Below are 18,942 nucleotides of genomic sequence, written 5' to 3'. Positions count from 1 at the left end.
CCTCCGAGCCGGTCCCCGCGGGGCTGCGCGCCCAGCCGGCCCCCGCCCCTGCCTTCCCTGGGCCCGGCGTCGGGGCAGCGGAACCTGCCGCCCACGGCCGGGGCCGCGCCGGCCCCGCGCCTCGCCGAGCGGCCGTGCGGCCTGCGCCGCGGGCCCCGGGCAGAGAACGGCGGTGAGGCGGGGGTGCTGCTGCCTGTCTTTCTTCTGGAAAATATTTTTTTTTAGCCTGCGCCTGTTCCACTCTCTTCCTGGCGGCGGTTAAGGCGGTGTGTAAACAGGTTCTGGTTTTCCCTCGGACGTGTTTGTAAAACAAACTTGAAAGGGACCGTGCACGGCCGCCAGAGGAAGGAGCCGGCCTTCCCCTGCCCGCCGGGGCGGCGGTGACAAGCTCTGTCGTGAACCTGGCCCGTGCCGGGGGAGGAGGTGGCACAGGGTGACAGGTTAGGGATGAGACGGGGACAGTAGAGTGGTGCGGAAAGGTGCAAGAGTCACTGCTGGCCATCCAGTTAGTGTACGTGTGCTCCTGGTGAAAACAAGGTACCATCTAATGGGTATTTTCGGTTTTAGGGTGGGCTTGTTTTTGTGAAGTTGCAGGTAACTTTGTTTTGGAGGCCCTGTGATGTGGGAAAATGAAAACATGCTTGTGTTAAGTATAGTAACTTCTGCTGCTGATCCACATCTAACAGAAGCACGTTTTCATTTCTGCTGTCTGTTTTATCAGGCAAAAAGTTGTTTCCAACTTTGCACTCTTTTATCCCCAGGGGAAGATTAGGACTTTCTGTGTCTCCTTCATGTATATATGTGTATGTATGTGTGTGTAACTTAGAGTGTGTGCAGGAGACATTCCTGTATGCCTGCACGGCAGCAACATCTGGTGCTGGTGACTGGCTGCTAGTCTTAACTCTTCAGCTGGGGGAAGGGAGTTTAAGATGATCAAACCTGCTGTCACATTAGTCAGTCAAGACCTTTATGTTCCTGGAAACTTGGATATGTTTCAGACTGTTAAGACTTGTGAAGACCTGCAAGAGCAAAATAATTGTTGAAGTTTATATTGCAATGACATATTTGTTTGGACCTGGGAGAATAGTTGTGTGTGTGTTGATGTACTTTGAGTTCTCTTATAGTGACACCTTAATAGAACGCAACTTGCAAGATTGAGTTTTATGATCTGGAACGTGATGTGTCCTATGCCTTTTGCTTTTCTTTTTGCCCCCAAATTCCACTGTTGTTTATGTTGAGAATTCAGCTGGCATGCTAAACTTCAAGGCGTTGACTGCTTCTGATTTTAGAAAGGGATTTGAATACTCACTATCAAGAGCTGACTGGCTTGACTTGCAAGTGTATTTCCGTTTCACTTTCAGGAAGCTGTTGATAAAGCTAAGAGTGTAGTAGTAGATAAACCTTGTCTACACATCTCTTCTAGAAACTTAATATTGCTGTCAAAGCAGTCATTGTTATTGCAACCTGTTCATGTGTAAGTTCTGTCAACAAATGAAGGAAAAGCCCTTGGCTAAAATAAAGACCTTAGAAATTTATAAAAAAAAGTAAGTTGAATTCTCTTCAGGAGAATCTAATTTTAGAGAATTGTTATTCAGTGGAAAAAATAGGGCATTGTCCTGAGGCTGGATGCTAAAAACCAGTCCCATAAATGGCTGTTTTCACCTGAAAATCGTGGTCTTTACCTCAGTCACTTCATACAAAAATTCTAAGTGCCCACAGTGATAGATCTCAGAAAGGATTTCTGCTATATTTGCTGTATTTCTGAATTCATTTCTCTTTAGATAGAGACTAGCATTGAAATTAGGAACATTATTGCTTTTTTAGCCTCTACTCTAGCTTTCTTAAAAATTACACTAATTTTCATGTTGGTGCAAAGTCTGTCATACAGTAATTGCAAAGTTGTAACCTCATTGCAGCTTTAAAGCAGCCTTGTGTCATAACTCTATTTATTCAGAAATGTTTTCCACCTCCTTCTTTTTATTGACTCAAGAAGTGAATAGAACTTAAAAATACACCATAGTTGAATTAAAATAGAGGTTTCTTGCACCTGACTATTTGTCTTGATCTGGAAACTGAAGAGAAGCATTGAATGGCTTGTTTTCCTATGAGGTAGCATAGCAAGTGCACCAAGTACAGAATTTTGTTCTAAAGGAAGTAGACCCTTGTAGTTAACTTTTTAAAATTATGTCTTCCCTTAAAGCTATAATTTGACTGAATACAGATTTTTAAAAGGCATCTTAAAAAAATATGTTCCCAAAGAAAAAAAAATAAATTCCTAAATTCTTGGCAGAATACTTGCTGTATTTGTTGTGTGTGTTTCTAAATGCTAACTTAAATGAAAGCCCTACGCCAGTTTCTGTAGAAGTAGTTAGTCAAACTAACATTTTTTTACCACAGATTTAAATGATTGTTCTTTAAGTGATACAGTTTTTCTCATTTTAAAAATTATTATTAATACAGTGTATATTTGGATTTCAGCATTTGCTGTCAAAAGCTTAGAAGTTACAGTTAGGTTAACTTTGCTTCATCTGGGCTTTTGAGATATAAATAAATAAAAAATTGTAAGTAAATATTCTGCTATACAAGCTAATATTTTTGCTTGAAATTTAGCCTGATGTCTCAGATGCACTGAAATGAGCAATTCAATACAGCCTGTTTCAGCTGTGTTTCCTGAATCATTGGCCTTTTTTTTTGTTTTTCTTTGCAGATGTGCTTTAGCACATAGGTGCTGTGTTTGTGTGTGTTGGTTGGTCTCCTGACTGAGGTTCCTGTAAAAGCATTTGAACACTTGAAATTTTCTGTGTAGTCTCATTGACTTCAAAGCACCGATACTCATATGTTAACTTTTTGCTTGAGAGTTTTCATGATGGATGCTGTATGTTGACAGCTAACTCTGCTTTTATTGAGCATTATAACAGCATAGGAAGAATTGTGTCAAATGAAAATACTCACAGTAGGATATTTTAAATTGTCCTTATGGAATTATTTTGGTTTCGGGGCGGGTGTGTGTATATGAGACATGGTCTGTGCTAATCAGCAAGAGATTTTTACATAGGATTGAAAATCTTTGCATTCGTATCCGTAAAAATGAAAAAAAAGAAAAAGGCAACCCCCCAAAACCTCAACCATAAAATGTTCAGATCGCTTTTAATTTATATTTTATCTTTCCTTTGTAATATTCTGATGAAAATAGAATATTTGTATTGCGTTGGTATGTACTAGCTCAGCTTCTGGTCTAATGGTGTAATACACTCCAAATCAAGGTGAAAGTGGTCCTTGCCCAAAGATGTTACTGAGACCCTGTAATTTGTCTTGAGATAGCACTGGTTATCAGTAGCATTAGAGAAAATATGTGCATTATTCTTTACCCTTGACTTGATTGCTCTGCCATCTGATTGTTCTTTGCAGTGGTAATATGTTTAATTTCACAACTCTCTACGTTTCCTATGAGAATTCCTTTCAGATTAGGCTGGTAGGTTAAAAATTTGATTATAATGAAGACGTTTTTCAGACACATCCTTCTCTTGTTGAATTGCAATGCAAGAGTTGTTGACCAGAAATTTAGTAGTAAGTAAACAATTGTTTATTCCTGTTTTCATTTTGATTTGGGATAATTCTTGGGGGGGTTATTTTTAACTATCATTTTATACACTTGAGGTGGATCAATGATGTTTGGATACAGTTGGCTGAGGTCAAGTTATTTGTCAAAAGGTATAGTTTATTTAAACCGAAAAGTAGTATAACATGCTGCTGTGTTTGTGGTACATAAAATGGAAACTCCAACTTTGCATTACTCGTGCTGAGCAGGCAGTAATCCAATGGGTTGAGTTGGATTGTGCTTTCTGTCATTCTGAGTTACATACTGAAGTGATGGTTAAGTCATTTAACCAATCTATAGCCAAGTTCTAGTCTGTAGCAAGAGGATAAAGTGTTTTACTTGTATGGTTCGAGGCTTCTATGGAACTAGGTACCAGTAGAGTTAAGGTATATAGTTAGGGAAAACAATATTAAAACCCCTGAAATGACCAAAATAGCAATTGGATTGTTTGTCCTTACGTGTTTCAGAATAGCACGTCCACAACATTTTCATTGCAATCTAAATATGTCTGCATTTGGAAACAATAGCAAGGAATTTCCAGGCACCAAAAAGTAGCAGTAGGACTAATTACGGCCAACTATTTTGAATTATAAAATGTTCATGTTTAGGTTTGTAGTCAGCTTCTTGGCAAACAAGTTTTTTTTAAGGCTGTCTCTGTAACAGAGGCAATGATAATGTAATATCATATATTATCTTTTCTGTCAAAGGGTTGTAGGACGATGCTTGTCCTGGTGTAAAAAGAATAACCAATGCTTCCGTCAGTGGACCGTGTACTTGTCATGCAGTCTATATGACTGTGGGAGTTTTTGCTTTGAGCTTCACTAGAACAGTACTTTTCCCCTTCCAGCTTACTAAAACCTTGCATTGTTTGTGGTAGAATGACTATTCCTTGTAAGTATTTTAATGCATTTTTTTTTTTAATTGCAAAAACTGTTCGTGCAAAGGAAATGTTGCCAGAGAATTATAATGATGGAAAAAAGGTCTGCCAACCTTCTTTCTGTTGCTCTGCTGTGAAGGGGACTTGCTTGGAGCCTTTTACCATTCAGTAGGGATGAGATTTGTGAGAAAGTACTTGTTGCATATAAATATTTATTTTTTGAAAAAGGTGTGAAGCAGGAAAATAGCTGTGAAGCAGGTATTATATGTAAAGACTAAGTAGGTTAAAAAAATGTATGGAAGAAGGTCTTCTCTCTTGAGTGTTTCTACCATGTGTTGTGATGGGAAGTGGGAATTGGAAAGGTTTTCAAAAAGAAATCAGCTGTATGCAGTGTCAACTTTTGAAAGACTAATGAGATGATGAGCAATTCTGAATGGTAAAGTACCTTGCAATATGGTGTCCACCTGTAAAACTGTTTGACGTAAAAAATCTTTTTTATGAGATGTTTGATTACTTTATTGCAGCGTCAGTACTGCTCTTGATACTTCACTGTGTGGTGTACCTTTTCCAACATGCCAAAAGCACCATCATAAAGTAGAAGGGTACCTTATGTTGAAATCTTAATTTTTGGATTATTTTCTGGGTGTGGATACACATTTCTAGTAAGTTGATCAAGATCAGATTGATTGAGATCAGCAATACACATGAGAATAAGTCAGTATTACTTTTTATTTCGTGGTGCAAACTGAAGTAAATTCAGGTTCCTTTGCTTCTGTGATATGGAGTTAATTTTTTTTTTTTTTTTAGGAAACTTTGGCATTTTCAGGATGATATGTTTTGGACAGTAAATACATGTTTTCTTTCCCCCCCAGTTTCATGAAAGTTCAGTTAGGTAAGAACATAAATACTGTGAGACATTTGTGATGAAACAGGGAATATCCACATTTCTTGCAAGGATGAAGTGTAGTTTTCAAGAAATCACTGCTCTTCTGAACTTTCCTTATCTCAGGTCAGTGCATATTGTGACTACCAGCAGAATATGCTTGATGGCAAGTAGTATTATCATAGCAGTTTAATTAGGAATTTGCAAACTGTTGGTATTATCTGTAATCCAGATCTTTTAATTGTTTCCAAAAGATATAGAACTAGTTTAAATGACTTCTTTTTTAAAGCATCTGGCAGTTCTTTTGCGGTCCTCAGTATAGATTCATTTCAGACTAGTCTGAATTAGTTTATATAGCAAAGTTTGACAAGTCTTGAAAATTGGGATGGCCAAGTGTAGGTCTGGTTGGTAACCAGGAGTGTCTCACTGAGAGGAGGCATCTTTAACTGCCCCTGAATTGTGCATTCCAGTGTTCAGCTGCTGGGCCTTTCTGTACTAGTGAACACCTGCATCTGCAGAGTCCATTTATTAAAACAAAATAATTTTGAGAAGTGTATTTTAAAACTCAGTAGGCTAAAGGTAGTCCATAGGCCCTGCTGTACTTAGGAGAGAGCCTTAAGAGGAATAACATAGACCGCAAATGAATAAACGGTGGTACTAAAGTCTGTTCATAGTAGAATGTGCTTAATGGATTGTTCTATGTTTGTAAACTACAAGAAATAAAATAATTTAAAGTAGGTCAAGTATACACAGGTAACCCAGATTTTCAGTTAACTCAAAAGTTAAGCATTTAACTGAATTTATACTTTATATAGACATGTTTATATATGGAAACTTAAATCAGAAAGAGAAGTTAAGATTCAAATTATGGTCCTACAGACCTTATGAAATTGTGTCTAGGTAGAGGAAGGAAGTTCAAATTTGTGTGCACTCTCGGAAAAGGAATAGTGAGACCTCATCCACTATGTGTTCTGTAGGATGGCAGCTGGTCAGGCATCCTGTAAGCACATGCAGACTTCCAGAATGTGTGTACCATAACTCTCTTTTCCTTGGGATGGGGGGAAAGTCATGAAGAGACGTGGAAAAGAAGGAAGTTGAGGGTTATCGTGGTTTAAGTATTAAGGAACAGAAGAACCAATCTGTAAGAAACTAATTTTTATTAGTTCTGCTGCTCGTAGAAAAGAATATGTCTTTACGATTAGTAGTTTGTGTTTTGGTTTGGTTTTTCTTTATCTAATGAATGTAAATTAACTTTCATGGTCTCAGATGGTTCAGTATTTTTTGGGACTGTCAGGAGAGAACTTCAATCTGAATCAAATTTGATATTTTGCTCCAACTGAGCAGTTGTTCTTTGTGCATATTGATGTAACTGTCCAAGGCTCTGCAACAGATTCCAGTGAGGTACTTAATTTTGTAATGTGCTTCTAAAAATAAGTGCATAGTCTTATGTAACACATCTTGTATTGTTAGCACCTAGAGGCTTCATCCCCACTGGTATGAAGCAGAACACATCCTAGATAATTTTTGATTGTGGGTTTTACATCCGAAATATTTTCCCTGTCAATGTCTATGGCCAAAGAGTAGCTTTGCTTATCTCTTAGGAGTATCAAATATCTTGTTCGCATGGTTAGGTATGTTACTCCTCTGCATATCTGAGCAAAACAACAGTTTGAAAGATACTGTGTAGTTCAGTAGACATTTGTTTCTCTAAAGAAGTCCCAGGGGTTCCTGCTCACAGGTGTGTGCGCTTTCTCAGAGACCTCTCACTTACTCTGGCTCTGTACTGTAACTGTAAGAGTTCTGTAAGTCCGTGGATGCTGCAGACATGAAAACGAGATGTTAATCATATTAATGCAGCTTTGAGGGCAAACTTGAAATCTCCTAGAAAATAAACCTCACTATTTTTTCAGCACTTTAGGTGACATTTATGATCAAATTATACTGTTTTGCTAGTTTCTGTACACCACTTGCTGTAGTCTTAGCAATGTTTTGATCTCTTTAATGTGGCTTTTCTCATGCTTTTTGAATTCAGGCTGCAAATAACGTGTTAAATGATAGTATGCATCATGTTTTGCTGTTAGGATGATACCTGTACAGAACAAGTTTGTCATGTGTACATAATTTAAGGGTCAGAAATTGAATTTATCAAGAATTATAGCTTTATTATGGAGTAACTGGGTTCTCATTTTTCACCACTTCTTGAAGTAGGTGCTATATTTCTATGTTAGGAGCACAGCTGAAATTTCTGAGTAGAGGACTGAAAGTTCATCTCGAACTCTGAGGCCAGAACAGAGACAACTGTTGTTTATTCTATTACTGTCCTTCTAAAAGTTAATTTTCTATAGTGTTGTTTACTGACATCCCAAGTCCTTCACTTTCCAAGGTCCTTTTCTTTCCCTGAGGAATCTGGTAGTTCAGTGAAGAATGATTTCAAAGGTATCTGTGGTCTGAAGAAATAGATACTTGTAAAACTGAACAAACAGTCCCTTCTTTAGGTTGCAGCTTTAGCAATAAATGAGATTTTTGTAGATGCTTTCTAATGATTGTTTTATCTGAACAATTCAAATAATTTAATTTTCTAGCAGTGTCTAGGTAAGGTATCCATAACTTTGGGACAGGGGAAGTACTGTCAGCCCTCAGACTTTCTTGTCGACCGTAGAGGTAATCTAGGAAGATTGAAAAAATTGTAAAACTTGGTATTTATGACACCAGAAGCCCATGCTGCAGTGTGAGGGTTACCCTTGGCGAAGTATGGGTTACCTTTGTCCTTCCTGAGGCCAAACAGCATATATACATATTCAGGTAGTTAGATATGTGCCATTTCTACATGGAGAGGCTTTGTTTCTAGCTTGGATTTGGGTTGTTCTGTGGGAGAGTGGGCAACAACAGTTGCTGTAAGGCCTGTCATCCTGTGCCTTCTTCCTTTGGTTGTGCGTGTTAAGAAACCCTTTTGACCCAGCTTATGTATTGGGAGGGGAAGTCACAAAGCAATGCACCACCCTTCCTGGAGGCCTGTGGATACCATTCCCTTATGCTGGTGATGTGGAGACCATCCCTCCGGTTCTTGGTGAACTGCTGACTGTGCCTGTGAGGGAAGAGAGGAGGATATCTAACACAAAATCGTTGTTTCTTAGCTTTGCCTTGTGCCTAGAAGCATTTTGCACTTTCCTCAATTCTGGGCTCTCCAGAAAGAGCCCTGGGACACAGCTGGAGCACTGTAGCTCTGGAGGAAGGAAGGAAATTCATTTGCTGGCCCTGCAGGGCTCCTGAGTGCCATGTTCTTTGTGTAGAAAGGCCAAGACTGTACCCTAGCCACCCTAGAGCAGGCATGCACCTTTGGTAGGCAATCAAGGAGCAGGAGAGCAAGGGTGGGGCAAGCATCCCAGAGGAGAAGAGCCTGTGCAGGCCAGGCCGTGTTATTCTGTGCCTGGTGTGTCAGCTTGGGCTTAGCCTATCACCTAGTACTGTGCTTGTAGAGAAGAAATGCAGTGTTTTTATAAGCAAATATGTTCTTCTGTTCTGTTTGGTGTTTATTTCCTCTTTTTCTAGAGTAGGAGTCCAGGGAGCCAAACGCAAGAATAACACATTGGTTGTGTATTTCATTTTTTGTGTGCCCAGTCTTCTTTTTTATGAGTGTATCCCACGGTTTCCTCACCACAGCTATCTGTTGTCTGTCTGTCTGCTGGCAAGAGAAGATTGCTAATGTGAAGGAGGCCCTGGCAGTTGGCATTTTATCACCGAGCCTTCCTGGCTTGGTTTGAGCAGGGCTGTGTCAGGAAACTGTTGGTTTCACTACGTTCATGGGGGGTTGTTAGGAGAGGGGAGTTTTGTGAAAAGAATTTCCCATTTATTTTTGTGTGAAGAATCAGTACACACTTTTTACTTTAAATACTTAATTGTCCTGTTAATATAATTTAACTTTGTGAAGTTAGTGTTTATCCTGCACTCATTGTATAACTTGCTATTTATGAAAAGTTTTAGATTTTTGTGGAAGATGGTTGTAGATTTTTGTGGAAGATATATAATTATACGTTATATAATGTATAATTATACATTATTTCCTGTCTAATGAAGCAAAACTTTGAAATTTTATGTGAAGGTTATTCAAAATCTGCCTTTTTGACATGCAGCTTATAGAATGAATGGATAGTCTTTTATTGACTAACATAGGGTCAGAATGAGCTCACATCCCTCTAATGGCACTCTGTAAAACTGTGTGAGTACGTTTTGATCCTTCTGAGGTATCATATTTTGTTTATGAACCTATTTTCTGTGAAAACCTTTAGTCAGTAATAATTGTAGTGACACTTATCTGCTACTGTTTTTACTGGAAAAGCAAAAAGTGTATAAAAACCCCAAGGGAATGATAGATTTTGCTTAGAAGGTAAGCTTCTGAAATTGTTATGCGTGAAGAACATGTAAAATAATCCGGTTGTCAGGGTTAAACTAATACTGAAACAGGAAAAAAAATTGAAAATGGTCTTGCTTAATTAGTTGCCCTCATGCTATGTAGTGTCAAACCCAGAAGACACACCGAATTCTACCTTGCTTTACAAAAGAAAGTTCCCTTTGGTGGTGTGTTTTTTCTCTCTGAATGCAGCTGCCACGGTTCTGCTCAAGTTATACTTTTTTTTCTTTTTTTTTTCTCTCTCTTCTGTATTTTTCTCTCAGAGGTAAGACTCCAGTGGTGTCACAGTAAGGGTGCTATCTTGGAATAAGATGGACAGCTGCTGATAGAGTGGGTTTGGTTTGGGTTCTCCATAAGGCCTTGTCGTTCACTGGAAACCTCACCAGGTCCTGCTCCTGTCAGGAGTCTGACCTCTGTGGAAACTGTCAAACTTGCAAAATAAAATCAGCAAAAAATCAGAATTACGAATGGCTAGATTACTAATGGAAATATGTCTCTTGAGTAAGAATGAGACTCCTAGTGATACCTTGTAATTACACATCTGTTATGAGAAACTAATTTAAATTTGAGGTTGATATATGCAGTGATAGTGATAGAAATCTATGCAACACTGGTGAGATGATCATATTCTTGCCCATAATCATTCTTCTGTAATATCAAATAGGCTTTAAAATTTTGGCTATTAAAAGTTTAAAATTTTTTCACTTACTGTGAGAAGCTTTTAGTTGGGTTAGTATATAAAGCTAGAGAAGAGCAACTATGTTCCATCAAATGGTGAAGGCTTTCCCAGTGTTAATATAGGCACATGATGCTGAGAACTTCAGTTTTATCTGGAGACAGGGGTTTAGATAGATGCAAGGCACTTAAGATAGCTTTTTTTGTCTCCTGTACTCCCAGAATGCCTCTTTTTCTACCTTATGTATTCTTATGATTTGTTGGGTAGTTTGGGTTTCTTTGTCCCTGTGCTTTTCTTACTCTTTCATCACTTGTTTTCGCTGAGTTTCGTTTCTTCCTCAGCAATTTATTAAAAAAGATTGAAAAGCAAAGTTTTGGATTACCTCATTATTCTTCCTGATGCTTAGTCTTTGTTTTGCCATGTCATAAACTTGTCTCATTTTCAGTTCATAAACTAAGAGGGATGTAGGTCACTGTTTATATGAGCGTTTGAAGTTTTGTTACAAACTCCTCCCTCAGTACATAAGACCCTTCAGTGACTGTTAAAATTGCAAATTCAAGGGAATCTGAATTGAAGAAATGCTGGAATGAAGGTTTTCTTTCCTATCTTAACTCAGGATCCATCTCCATGTCACTGTTATATAGTTTTCTTCATCAAATGGTGTTTTCCCCAGAGCACTCTGGTCTCATTGGTTAGAGTGGATGCATGGTGTTCTCTCACTGAGGTTTTTTTTAATCCCCTTGTTCAGATCATGCTATCCAAAATTATAAGTAAATACTAGGTTCATGTTTTCTCTCCAGTTTCTTCATTACAGTTTCATACAAGTGCTTTATAATGTTTTTTGAAAAAGTTATGTTTTATATTTCCTCACTGAAGTGACAGCCATGCATTACAAATAGAGAAACTGAGACATTGGTTTAACATTTCATAATAGAAATGCCTTTCATTTAATTTGCAGCTGTGAATAGTTAATGATTCTGCATAGACTTGTAGTATTTCAAACAGAAGACACTTGTGAAAATCTTTGTGTGGCTCCCCCAGCATTATTAAAAAAATGAAAATACAAACCTTAAAAGACAGGCATAAAATTAGTTGACATATGGGGAATTTAGGCATCTTAGCTAGACACACTGTGTTCTTCCTATAGTCTCTGTGTAATTAATTAGAGGAGGATAGAGGTGCATCTTGACAGTGGTCCCTGGTCCATTGGCCAAGAAAATCCAGAAGGGGTGTGTCCAAGATCTGAAGCTCTGCATGCTGTAGTGGCCGGGTCTTTGAGACCCTTCACTTTCCCATCAGCATCTTACATACCTATCTCTTTCTTTCTGCAATTTCTTTTTCTGTTCCTGTTTTGAACTCTAATTCCTCTTCTGGCTCCCTCCTCCCCTAGCTATTTTCCTGATAGCACCCAGCGGGTTTGTAAGAGAATTAAAAGTATTTCTCAGTTCTAGGATGAAGTGTCCTTAGCTTTTCTGTAGCTAAGCACAGAGGTCTCATGCAAGAAGGTGAAATGTGTTGTAAATCAGCGGAGAGCCTGTACGATCTCCGTGTAGCATGTGAGCAAGGTGGTGTTGCAGAGCCTGGCAGCTCAAGCAGCTTTGAGCAGGTCTTCACTGTTGTGGTACACAGTGCTTTCTTAAGACATGAACATATCATACTTGTCAGTGTTGCACAGTGTTCAAGTCCTAGAGCATCCCAACAGACTAGATTTTAAGATGTTTTCAGCTGGAGGGGGAGCAGTGTTTCTGTTAAAAAACATTCAGAAAAGACAGAACTATCTTAGCTGCTTAAAAAAAAAATAAATCTGATCAGTTTAGCCTGAAAGGTAGTTAAAGGTTGTCTTTGGGCATAAAAAGCTTGTGCGTTCTGTAATTTGGCCAAGTGAATTGTCTTGGTTTGAATATGGGGTCTTAAAGCAGTGGCTAAGATTATCCAACACAGTATTACTGCCTGTGCTTTCTGTAACAATGGAAGTTCTTAAAAGTAAAACTGAATCTGTGTTTTCACAGCTTTTTCTTCTTCCAAAGTAGTGCATTTTAAGGCAATTTTAAACAAGGCTGAGATTAAAGTGCATTTCATGTTGCATTATTGTGCAGTTCTCTCAACGTGGAGTATAAGAAGAGCTATAGAAAATTTCTGGAAAGTCCTTAATTTAGAAGTGTTAGATAAACCCCAAGTTACAAGATTTTTTTTCAGAATTCCTACCTTTAAAACATGACAGTTTTCAAAGATTCCTTTTGAAAATGGCCCTGGAGTTGAATGCTTAAAAAGTATTTTTGTGCTCTTGAATTTTATTTTTTTCTTTTCTGAAAAGAAGCCTTACTTGAAGAGATAAGTTGTATCCATAGGAAGATTACTGACACTTATAAAAATGGATTGGAAAGCAGGGGTTAGCTGTAACTTTATAGTTAAAGAATGACTACAATTGTTTGTGTGGTAAATGAAGATACTTTAGGTGTAAGGGTATAGGAGGATTGTGTGATGAGGAAAAGGGTGAAGCAATTAAAAGCGAAAGTGTTACGAGAGAAGTGAATGTTCTCGGGTGAGGTGAAGGTTTTAGTTTCATTTGTTGTGTTCACCTACATTAAAACTACTATGAAAATAGTAAAGATGTTTATTTAAACAATATGTGACTAATTTTTTCCACTTCTTTGTATTTTACAAGTGAGGCAATTAATACCCAGACTGAGCTATAAATCCTTGGGTGTCTATTTAAGGTCCAGATTTATCCCACATATCTTTCTCCACTTAATTTTAATGCTTGAGATGAAATTTCTGTCCTCTGACTTCAGCAGGCTAAGAGGTAGGCATGCAGGCCTCTTGAAGTCCAGGAAAAGAAATGCAAGAACTTGAGTATCCTTGAAAACACATGCATAGACCAAGTAGGAGCATTTGCTCTCTGAATGAATAAGAGCACGTGTGTTACTGTAACATGTCATAGCCATTGTAAGCGGTGCTGTGCCCTTTTCCTCCTTTTCAGACTATGCTTTTGGCAATACACATACAGCAAATGTATATGTTGTGTAAATATGCTGCAGATAATGAACAATTCGGTAGTTTTCAGTAGGATAAACTTATGTGTAACTGTGACATTGTGAATTGCTGGACTAAAGCTTTTCTTCTTTATGCTTCTATTTCCAGAGTGGGTTATTTTTTTTCTTATTCTGCAAGTCTCGTTTTCTCCCTGTAACCCGGAGTTTTGGTAAAATTCTTCCTATGTAAATAGGCAGTAGTGATACTAGACTTGTGCTAAAGCATAAGAACCTGCATAGGTCTCGTATCACTATAGCAAATTACAATATATTAATGATTGAGAAAACCTTAGAATAATCTTTAAAAAAACCCCAGAAAACCCCAAAACTAAAACCCATGCAACAATGTATAGTCAGTAGAATCCCTGTGGGATTACGTGTTTTTTAAAGACTGCCTCTGTGTGCCTGTGTGAGTAGTGATTGTTGAGATCTCAAATGAGAACGTGGTTAGCATATTTTCCTGTTAGGGATCGGTTCTGGACTCATATTTTCTTCTACCCCCCTCTGTCATCCCTGTGTTGTGGTGCTTGTCCTTCTTGGTGAAGGGCCTGTATTGAATTATGGTTTGTTTACTGGCTCTTCACTGTGTGCTTATTGCCTCCTTTTTAGGCACAGCGCATCTGAGATCTTTCCTCTTAAACCTTCTTTGTCTGGGAAAGCCAGAGTTTGTAGTTTATAAAATTTATTTAGGTTCTTTTGGCTGAGAAGTGTGATAATTTTTTAGTGTATCATTTTATAATGATGTGTAGTGGTACTGCAGTTGTGTTAGTTTTGGAGTCTCTTAATGTGCACTTCCTCCTTAAGATGCATATACAAATAATTGCCAGTTTTGACTAAAAAATGTGATTAGGTTACAGTTTTGTGCTTATTTTAAGAGAATCAGAACAGTGTAAAATGGATTAAGTGTAGAATACACAGAATAAAAAGTTTGCAAGCTATGTAATTTTTGCTCAGTAAATGACTCGGTGTCCTCTAATTGAGCACTTCTCTTGAGATCTGTTGTGATAAATCCCTTACTGGGCCACCATGCTGACAGTATGAAGTTAACCCAAGGTACAGACTTTGCTTATGTAAACCTCCCTAAAATATGAGCTATAGGTCTTGTCACCAGTTTCTGTGTCATAACAGAACTTTCAGTTCTGTGCCTTTCAGTTTTTTTAACATATTTTCTTTAAATTTTTTTTTGTCAAGTATGTAACGTACTCAAGAATCACTGAGTTTTGGTAGCATTACGATTTATCTTTATGATGTGTTTGTTCCTTAAATTGTCTGCTAGACATTAGAAACGTGCTTGTTGGTGATGGACTTATATAAACTGATGGACCTACTAGAAACATTTACTTGCAATTGTTTTTAAAAAAAGAAGAGTTCTGGATTGGTAAGAAATGTAATGGTAAAGTCTAATTTTTCTAAAAAGAGATGTGAAAATGGTTAAAGGGAGCATCCGTTAGAGCAGCAGATGTGTATTACTCCCGTATACATCTTGTAACTGACAGTTGATCGTGGTGCACTTCAAAGGAGTAAACTACTGAAACAATTCCTTTCACTTAGGCTTTTATCTTGGAATGTTTGGTCATAATTTCGGAATGCTTTACTCTGAAAGAAAAGTATGAGTTGGGTTAATTGTATTTTATTGAAAACTTTTTCTTAAAGAATTTTTTACCTTGGAATCTTACTAAATAACATTAAATAGTAACTATGCCAATTAGAAAAGATCATGACACTCTTTCATGGTTGAGTTAAAAATTTTAACTTACATTTCATGCGATTTTGAAGATTCTTGAAGGGCCAGTTCTTTTAAAAGGTGAAATTCCTTTTGTATTAAGTGTCAACCTTTCTGACGCTGGATTTAATTTCAGTATTAAAACCTATAGTTTCTCAGTCTTGCAGTTAATAGATACAGTAGTGATGATTCATTTTGTGTGTGTGTCTTCATCATGTTACAGAGAAGTCTGGAGATATCTGGATTTTTTTTTCTATGTTTGTTAATTCTGTAGTGAAAAGTATGTGTTTATTCTTGGTTTGCAAACATGAATCGCAATCTCCAGACTGATATGCCATCAGGTATGTATTCCAGAATTGGTCAGTTTGGGTTTTTCTAGTTGTGGTTTGTTTTGGGTTTTATTTTGAACATGTAGATTTGTTTTGAGAGTTGATATAACCTCAGATTGGCTAAGGTACATTTTGCATTTTTTCAGAATTTAGTAAGCAGTTGTCAAGTGTACTTCTTCTTATAGAACCTTCTCATGGGAAATACATCAAAATTAAAAGCACGATACCCACTTAAAAATATCTTTAACTTGTGTCCAGATAGGAGACTGAGAGTGCCATCTTCTATTTGTTTCAAAGCACACCTTTTTTAAGTGACCACTTTGGGTTATTGGGGTGCTTAAAACTACCTGATGGACTTGCTAAGTAATGTCTCTAACGTCTCTGTTAGCCCTCTAAGTAAATGATGTCACTGTTAAAGGGTTAATGCAGATGTTACTTAGGCATGAAGTCTAGCTTCCCTCAGCTAGCTCCAAGGATCTTGCCGTGGGGTTGTTACTATGGAAAGTATGTCCAGATCCGGGGATTCACTGCTGCGGCTGAATTAGGAGAGGGAGAGCAGATTCTGAATCTCCTGTCTTGGAGATCAGTGTCCTGGAAGGTACTAATATTTGATAAACAGATATCATACAAGACTGGAAGGAGGGTGTCCTCTGAAATACTGCATAAAGGTTTATAAAGTGGAAGTCAAAAAACTGTTCTTCATTTCTGTGATTTCTCTGATTCCTTGCAGCCGGTCTTGCAGCTCACAATTCCAAGGGCATAGAGGAGTAGGCTCTGTCTCTCAGAATTATTTTTACTTATCTGCCATTTCTTGAAAATGCCGGTGTTACCATTCATAGCCTGCAAAAGGTGTTTTCTGTGGGAAGTTGTATTGGATCTGGCTGAGATGGAGTTCATTTTCCCACAGCAGCCCTCACAGTGCGGTGCATTGCATTGGTAGCTAGAAAGGTGTTGATAACACAGCAATGTTTTGGCTAATGCTGAGCAGAGCTGGCACAGCATCAGCTCTGTCTCCAAATTTCCCCCCATCAGGGGGCTGGGGGTGGTCAAGATCCTGGGAGGGGACACAAGTAGGCCAGCTGACCTGAACTAACCAGAGGGATGATACCATATGACATCAGCTCAGGTATAAAAGCCAAGGAAAGGAGGAGGAAGGGGGAACATTCGTTACTTACAGTGTTTGCCTTCTGAAGCAACTGCTACATTTGCTGAAACCGTGCTTCCTGGGAAGTGGCTGGACATTGCTTGCTGATGGAAAGTAGAGAATAATTTTGGGTTTTCTTTCCTTTTTGCTCGTGCACACACAAACTTTCACTTTTGCTGTCATAAACTGCCTTATCTCAGCCTATGAGCTGTTTTCTATCTTATTTTCTTTCTTCTGTGCAGCTGGGAAGGAAGAGTGATAGAGCGACTTGGTGGGCATCTGGCATCCAGCCAAAGTCAACCCATCACAGAAGTGAAAAGCATTAGATGGAGAGATTTTAGAAAAAGCATGGCAATTAAGTTTTTGGACATTGTTGGCTGTTCAGAACAGTGTCATGTTTTTCTGTCTTGGAAGCAAGAGGTACAAGCCATTTATGCAAGGTGCTGGTTTCCCCCAGAAAGAGATTATGGAAGAACAAAATAAAGCTATTCTGTGGTGTCAGCCTTCTGAGTGAAATGTCAGCTTCAGAGCAATAGCTTTGTTACAGCTCTGTCTGAGCAAACTATTCATCACTACCACAAAGAGCTTTGCGCTTCCTTTTTTCCCCTTCATTCATAAATGCCTCCTGGCAAACAACGGCCTGCCAGCACAGGTACCTGTAAGACGGGGAAGTGAGCAACTAAACATAAGCCCAGGAGATCCTGCCAGTTGGTAAACTGGCTAGAAAGTTGCTGTGAGAACCAATGGAGAAGTTGATTGGCAGAGCCTGCTCTGATAAACGTGGAAAGTTGTTTTTTCGCTGTTCGTTGTTAGACAGGCTTGCGTACTGCCTTAGGCTCTAACAGTTATCTCTGATTTCCAGCAAGGCAGCTGAATTAAAGAGAACTGCTGCATCAGGGAAAGACAGAAAAAAGTTTCTGAAAGGATATTTTAGGTAGTTTGCTGGGTTTCTCCCCAGCTTAAGCGTCATGTAGGAAGCAATTAGTGTCCTTGGTTCTACTCGCAGAATTAGATTTTGGAGGTTATAGATGGAGTATTTCATAGATGGAGCAAGATCTTGGCTCACCAACCAGTTTAAAGGTGTAATTGAAGTAAGATGATGTGCATCTGTTCCTGCTGTGACTACTGTGAGTTTCGCAGAGGATGCATTTGAAATTGACCGAGTCGAGGTGAAGTCCAAGATTCTTTCTGTATAGGATGCCCATTTCTGTAACTGTCTGTAGCATGTGTACTTCTTTTGCACAACACTTCCAGAATAATTTCTGCCTTTTTTTTTTTGTTCTGCCTTTGATGCCTGCTTAATTATCGTGCCAGTAAGCAAATGGTTAGGAGGCTTCTGTTTTCTGTGTCAGTATTACCTTTTTACAAAAGCTACTAACCCAAAATAGAACAGTTCAGTTAGGATGAATCTGCAAAATGAGTTAATGATAAAATAAATTTTGTGGAGGAGAAACTTCAAATCTGTGATCTTGCATGCCTCTTAGGTTTTCTTATTTTGTTTTTGTTCAGTTTTTATCTATGTGCCTATCTTTTCCAAAGGTAGTTTTCTAATGTTTCCCAGCAGTCAAATTACTTACCTTCTTTCAGTGTGTCTGTTCCCAGGAGCCAGACCCTTCCACCTTTACAGTAGTAAGTCCTAGGTCTGGCTCTTGGCTGCTGTAGGCTGACTATCCATTATAACAGACTTGTAGAATTTATTTCTCTAAGAATAGCAGTTTTTATAGTAAGTTCTGTTTGTCTTGCTTCTCAGGCTTTAGATGAAGAGACAGAAGGTGCATTCCTTGCATTCTATCCATAGTGAGGGAATGAAGGAGGCAACTCAGTGCCTTCAGTAGAAAGTATAAACCTGGGATTTGCTCTTCTGTGTAGTAGCTATTTTTAAGGGATAAAAGGCCAGCAAATACATGGCAAGAATTATTGGAATATGAAGCAGCCTGGGGATGAAACTACTAGGAAAACTTATTAAACTTATAAAAAGACTATATATATTTTTATATTTAAATAAATATCATTATCTCTTAGCATTGAGCGAGTGGCTGCTGGTGGACGAGCAAGTGAGTGGCTGCATGGTACTCGGCTGCTGGCTGGGGTTAAACCACAACAGTCCTTTTTAGACAATGAACTCTGCCCCAGCTGAAACCAGCATGTTCCAGTTCCTAGCCTAGAAAGCGAGCCCCATGGCAAGCAAAGGAGCCTACTTCACCATGTTTTCACGACAAGCTGCAAGAGAACCTTTACTTCCCCTGCTCCAAACATCCCCCTCCCCCCCCCC

At 38.6% G+C, this 18,942-nt stretch overlaps 1 protein-coding gene across 8 annotated transcripts in view; it reads left to right on the top strand.

Moving 5' to 3' along the window:
* The window catches only part of CNOT2 (CCR4-NOT transcription complex subunit 2), an 81,808-nt gene that overhangs the window by 543 nt on the left and 62,323 nt on the right, over positions 1–18,942 (top strand). Inside the window, exon 1 of one of the 8 annotated variants that reach the window (XM_027658717.1) lies at positions 154–172. The exons of 3 other annotated variants lie outside the window; for them this stretch is intronic. The gene's annotated coding sequence lies outside the window, so the exon portion shown is untranslated. Of the gene's footprint in view, positions 1–153; positions 173–5,334; positions 5,368–16,684; positions 16,785–18,942 lie in introns of those variants that run through there. 4 more of the 8 variants (XM_027658707.1, XM_027658672.1, XM_027658698.1 and 1 more) reach the window with 4 other exon arrangements.

Source organism: Corapipo altera, unplaced genomic scaffold (assembly GCF_003945725.1).
Source record: "Corapipo altera isolate COAL_440 unplaced genomic scaffold, ASM394572v1 1, whole genome shotgun sequence".
Lineage (NCBI taxonomy): Eukaryota > Metazoa > Chordata > Aves > Passeriformes > Pipridae > Corapipo > Corapipo altera.
Note: the sequence above shows the minus strand (reverse complement) of the source record. Positions and strands in the feature narration are given on the sequence as shown.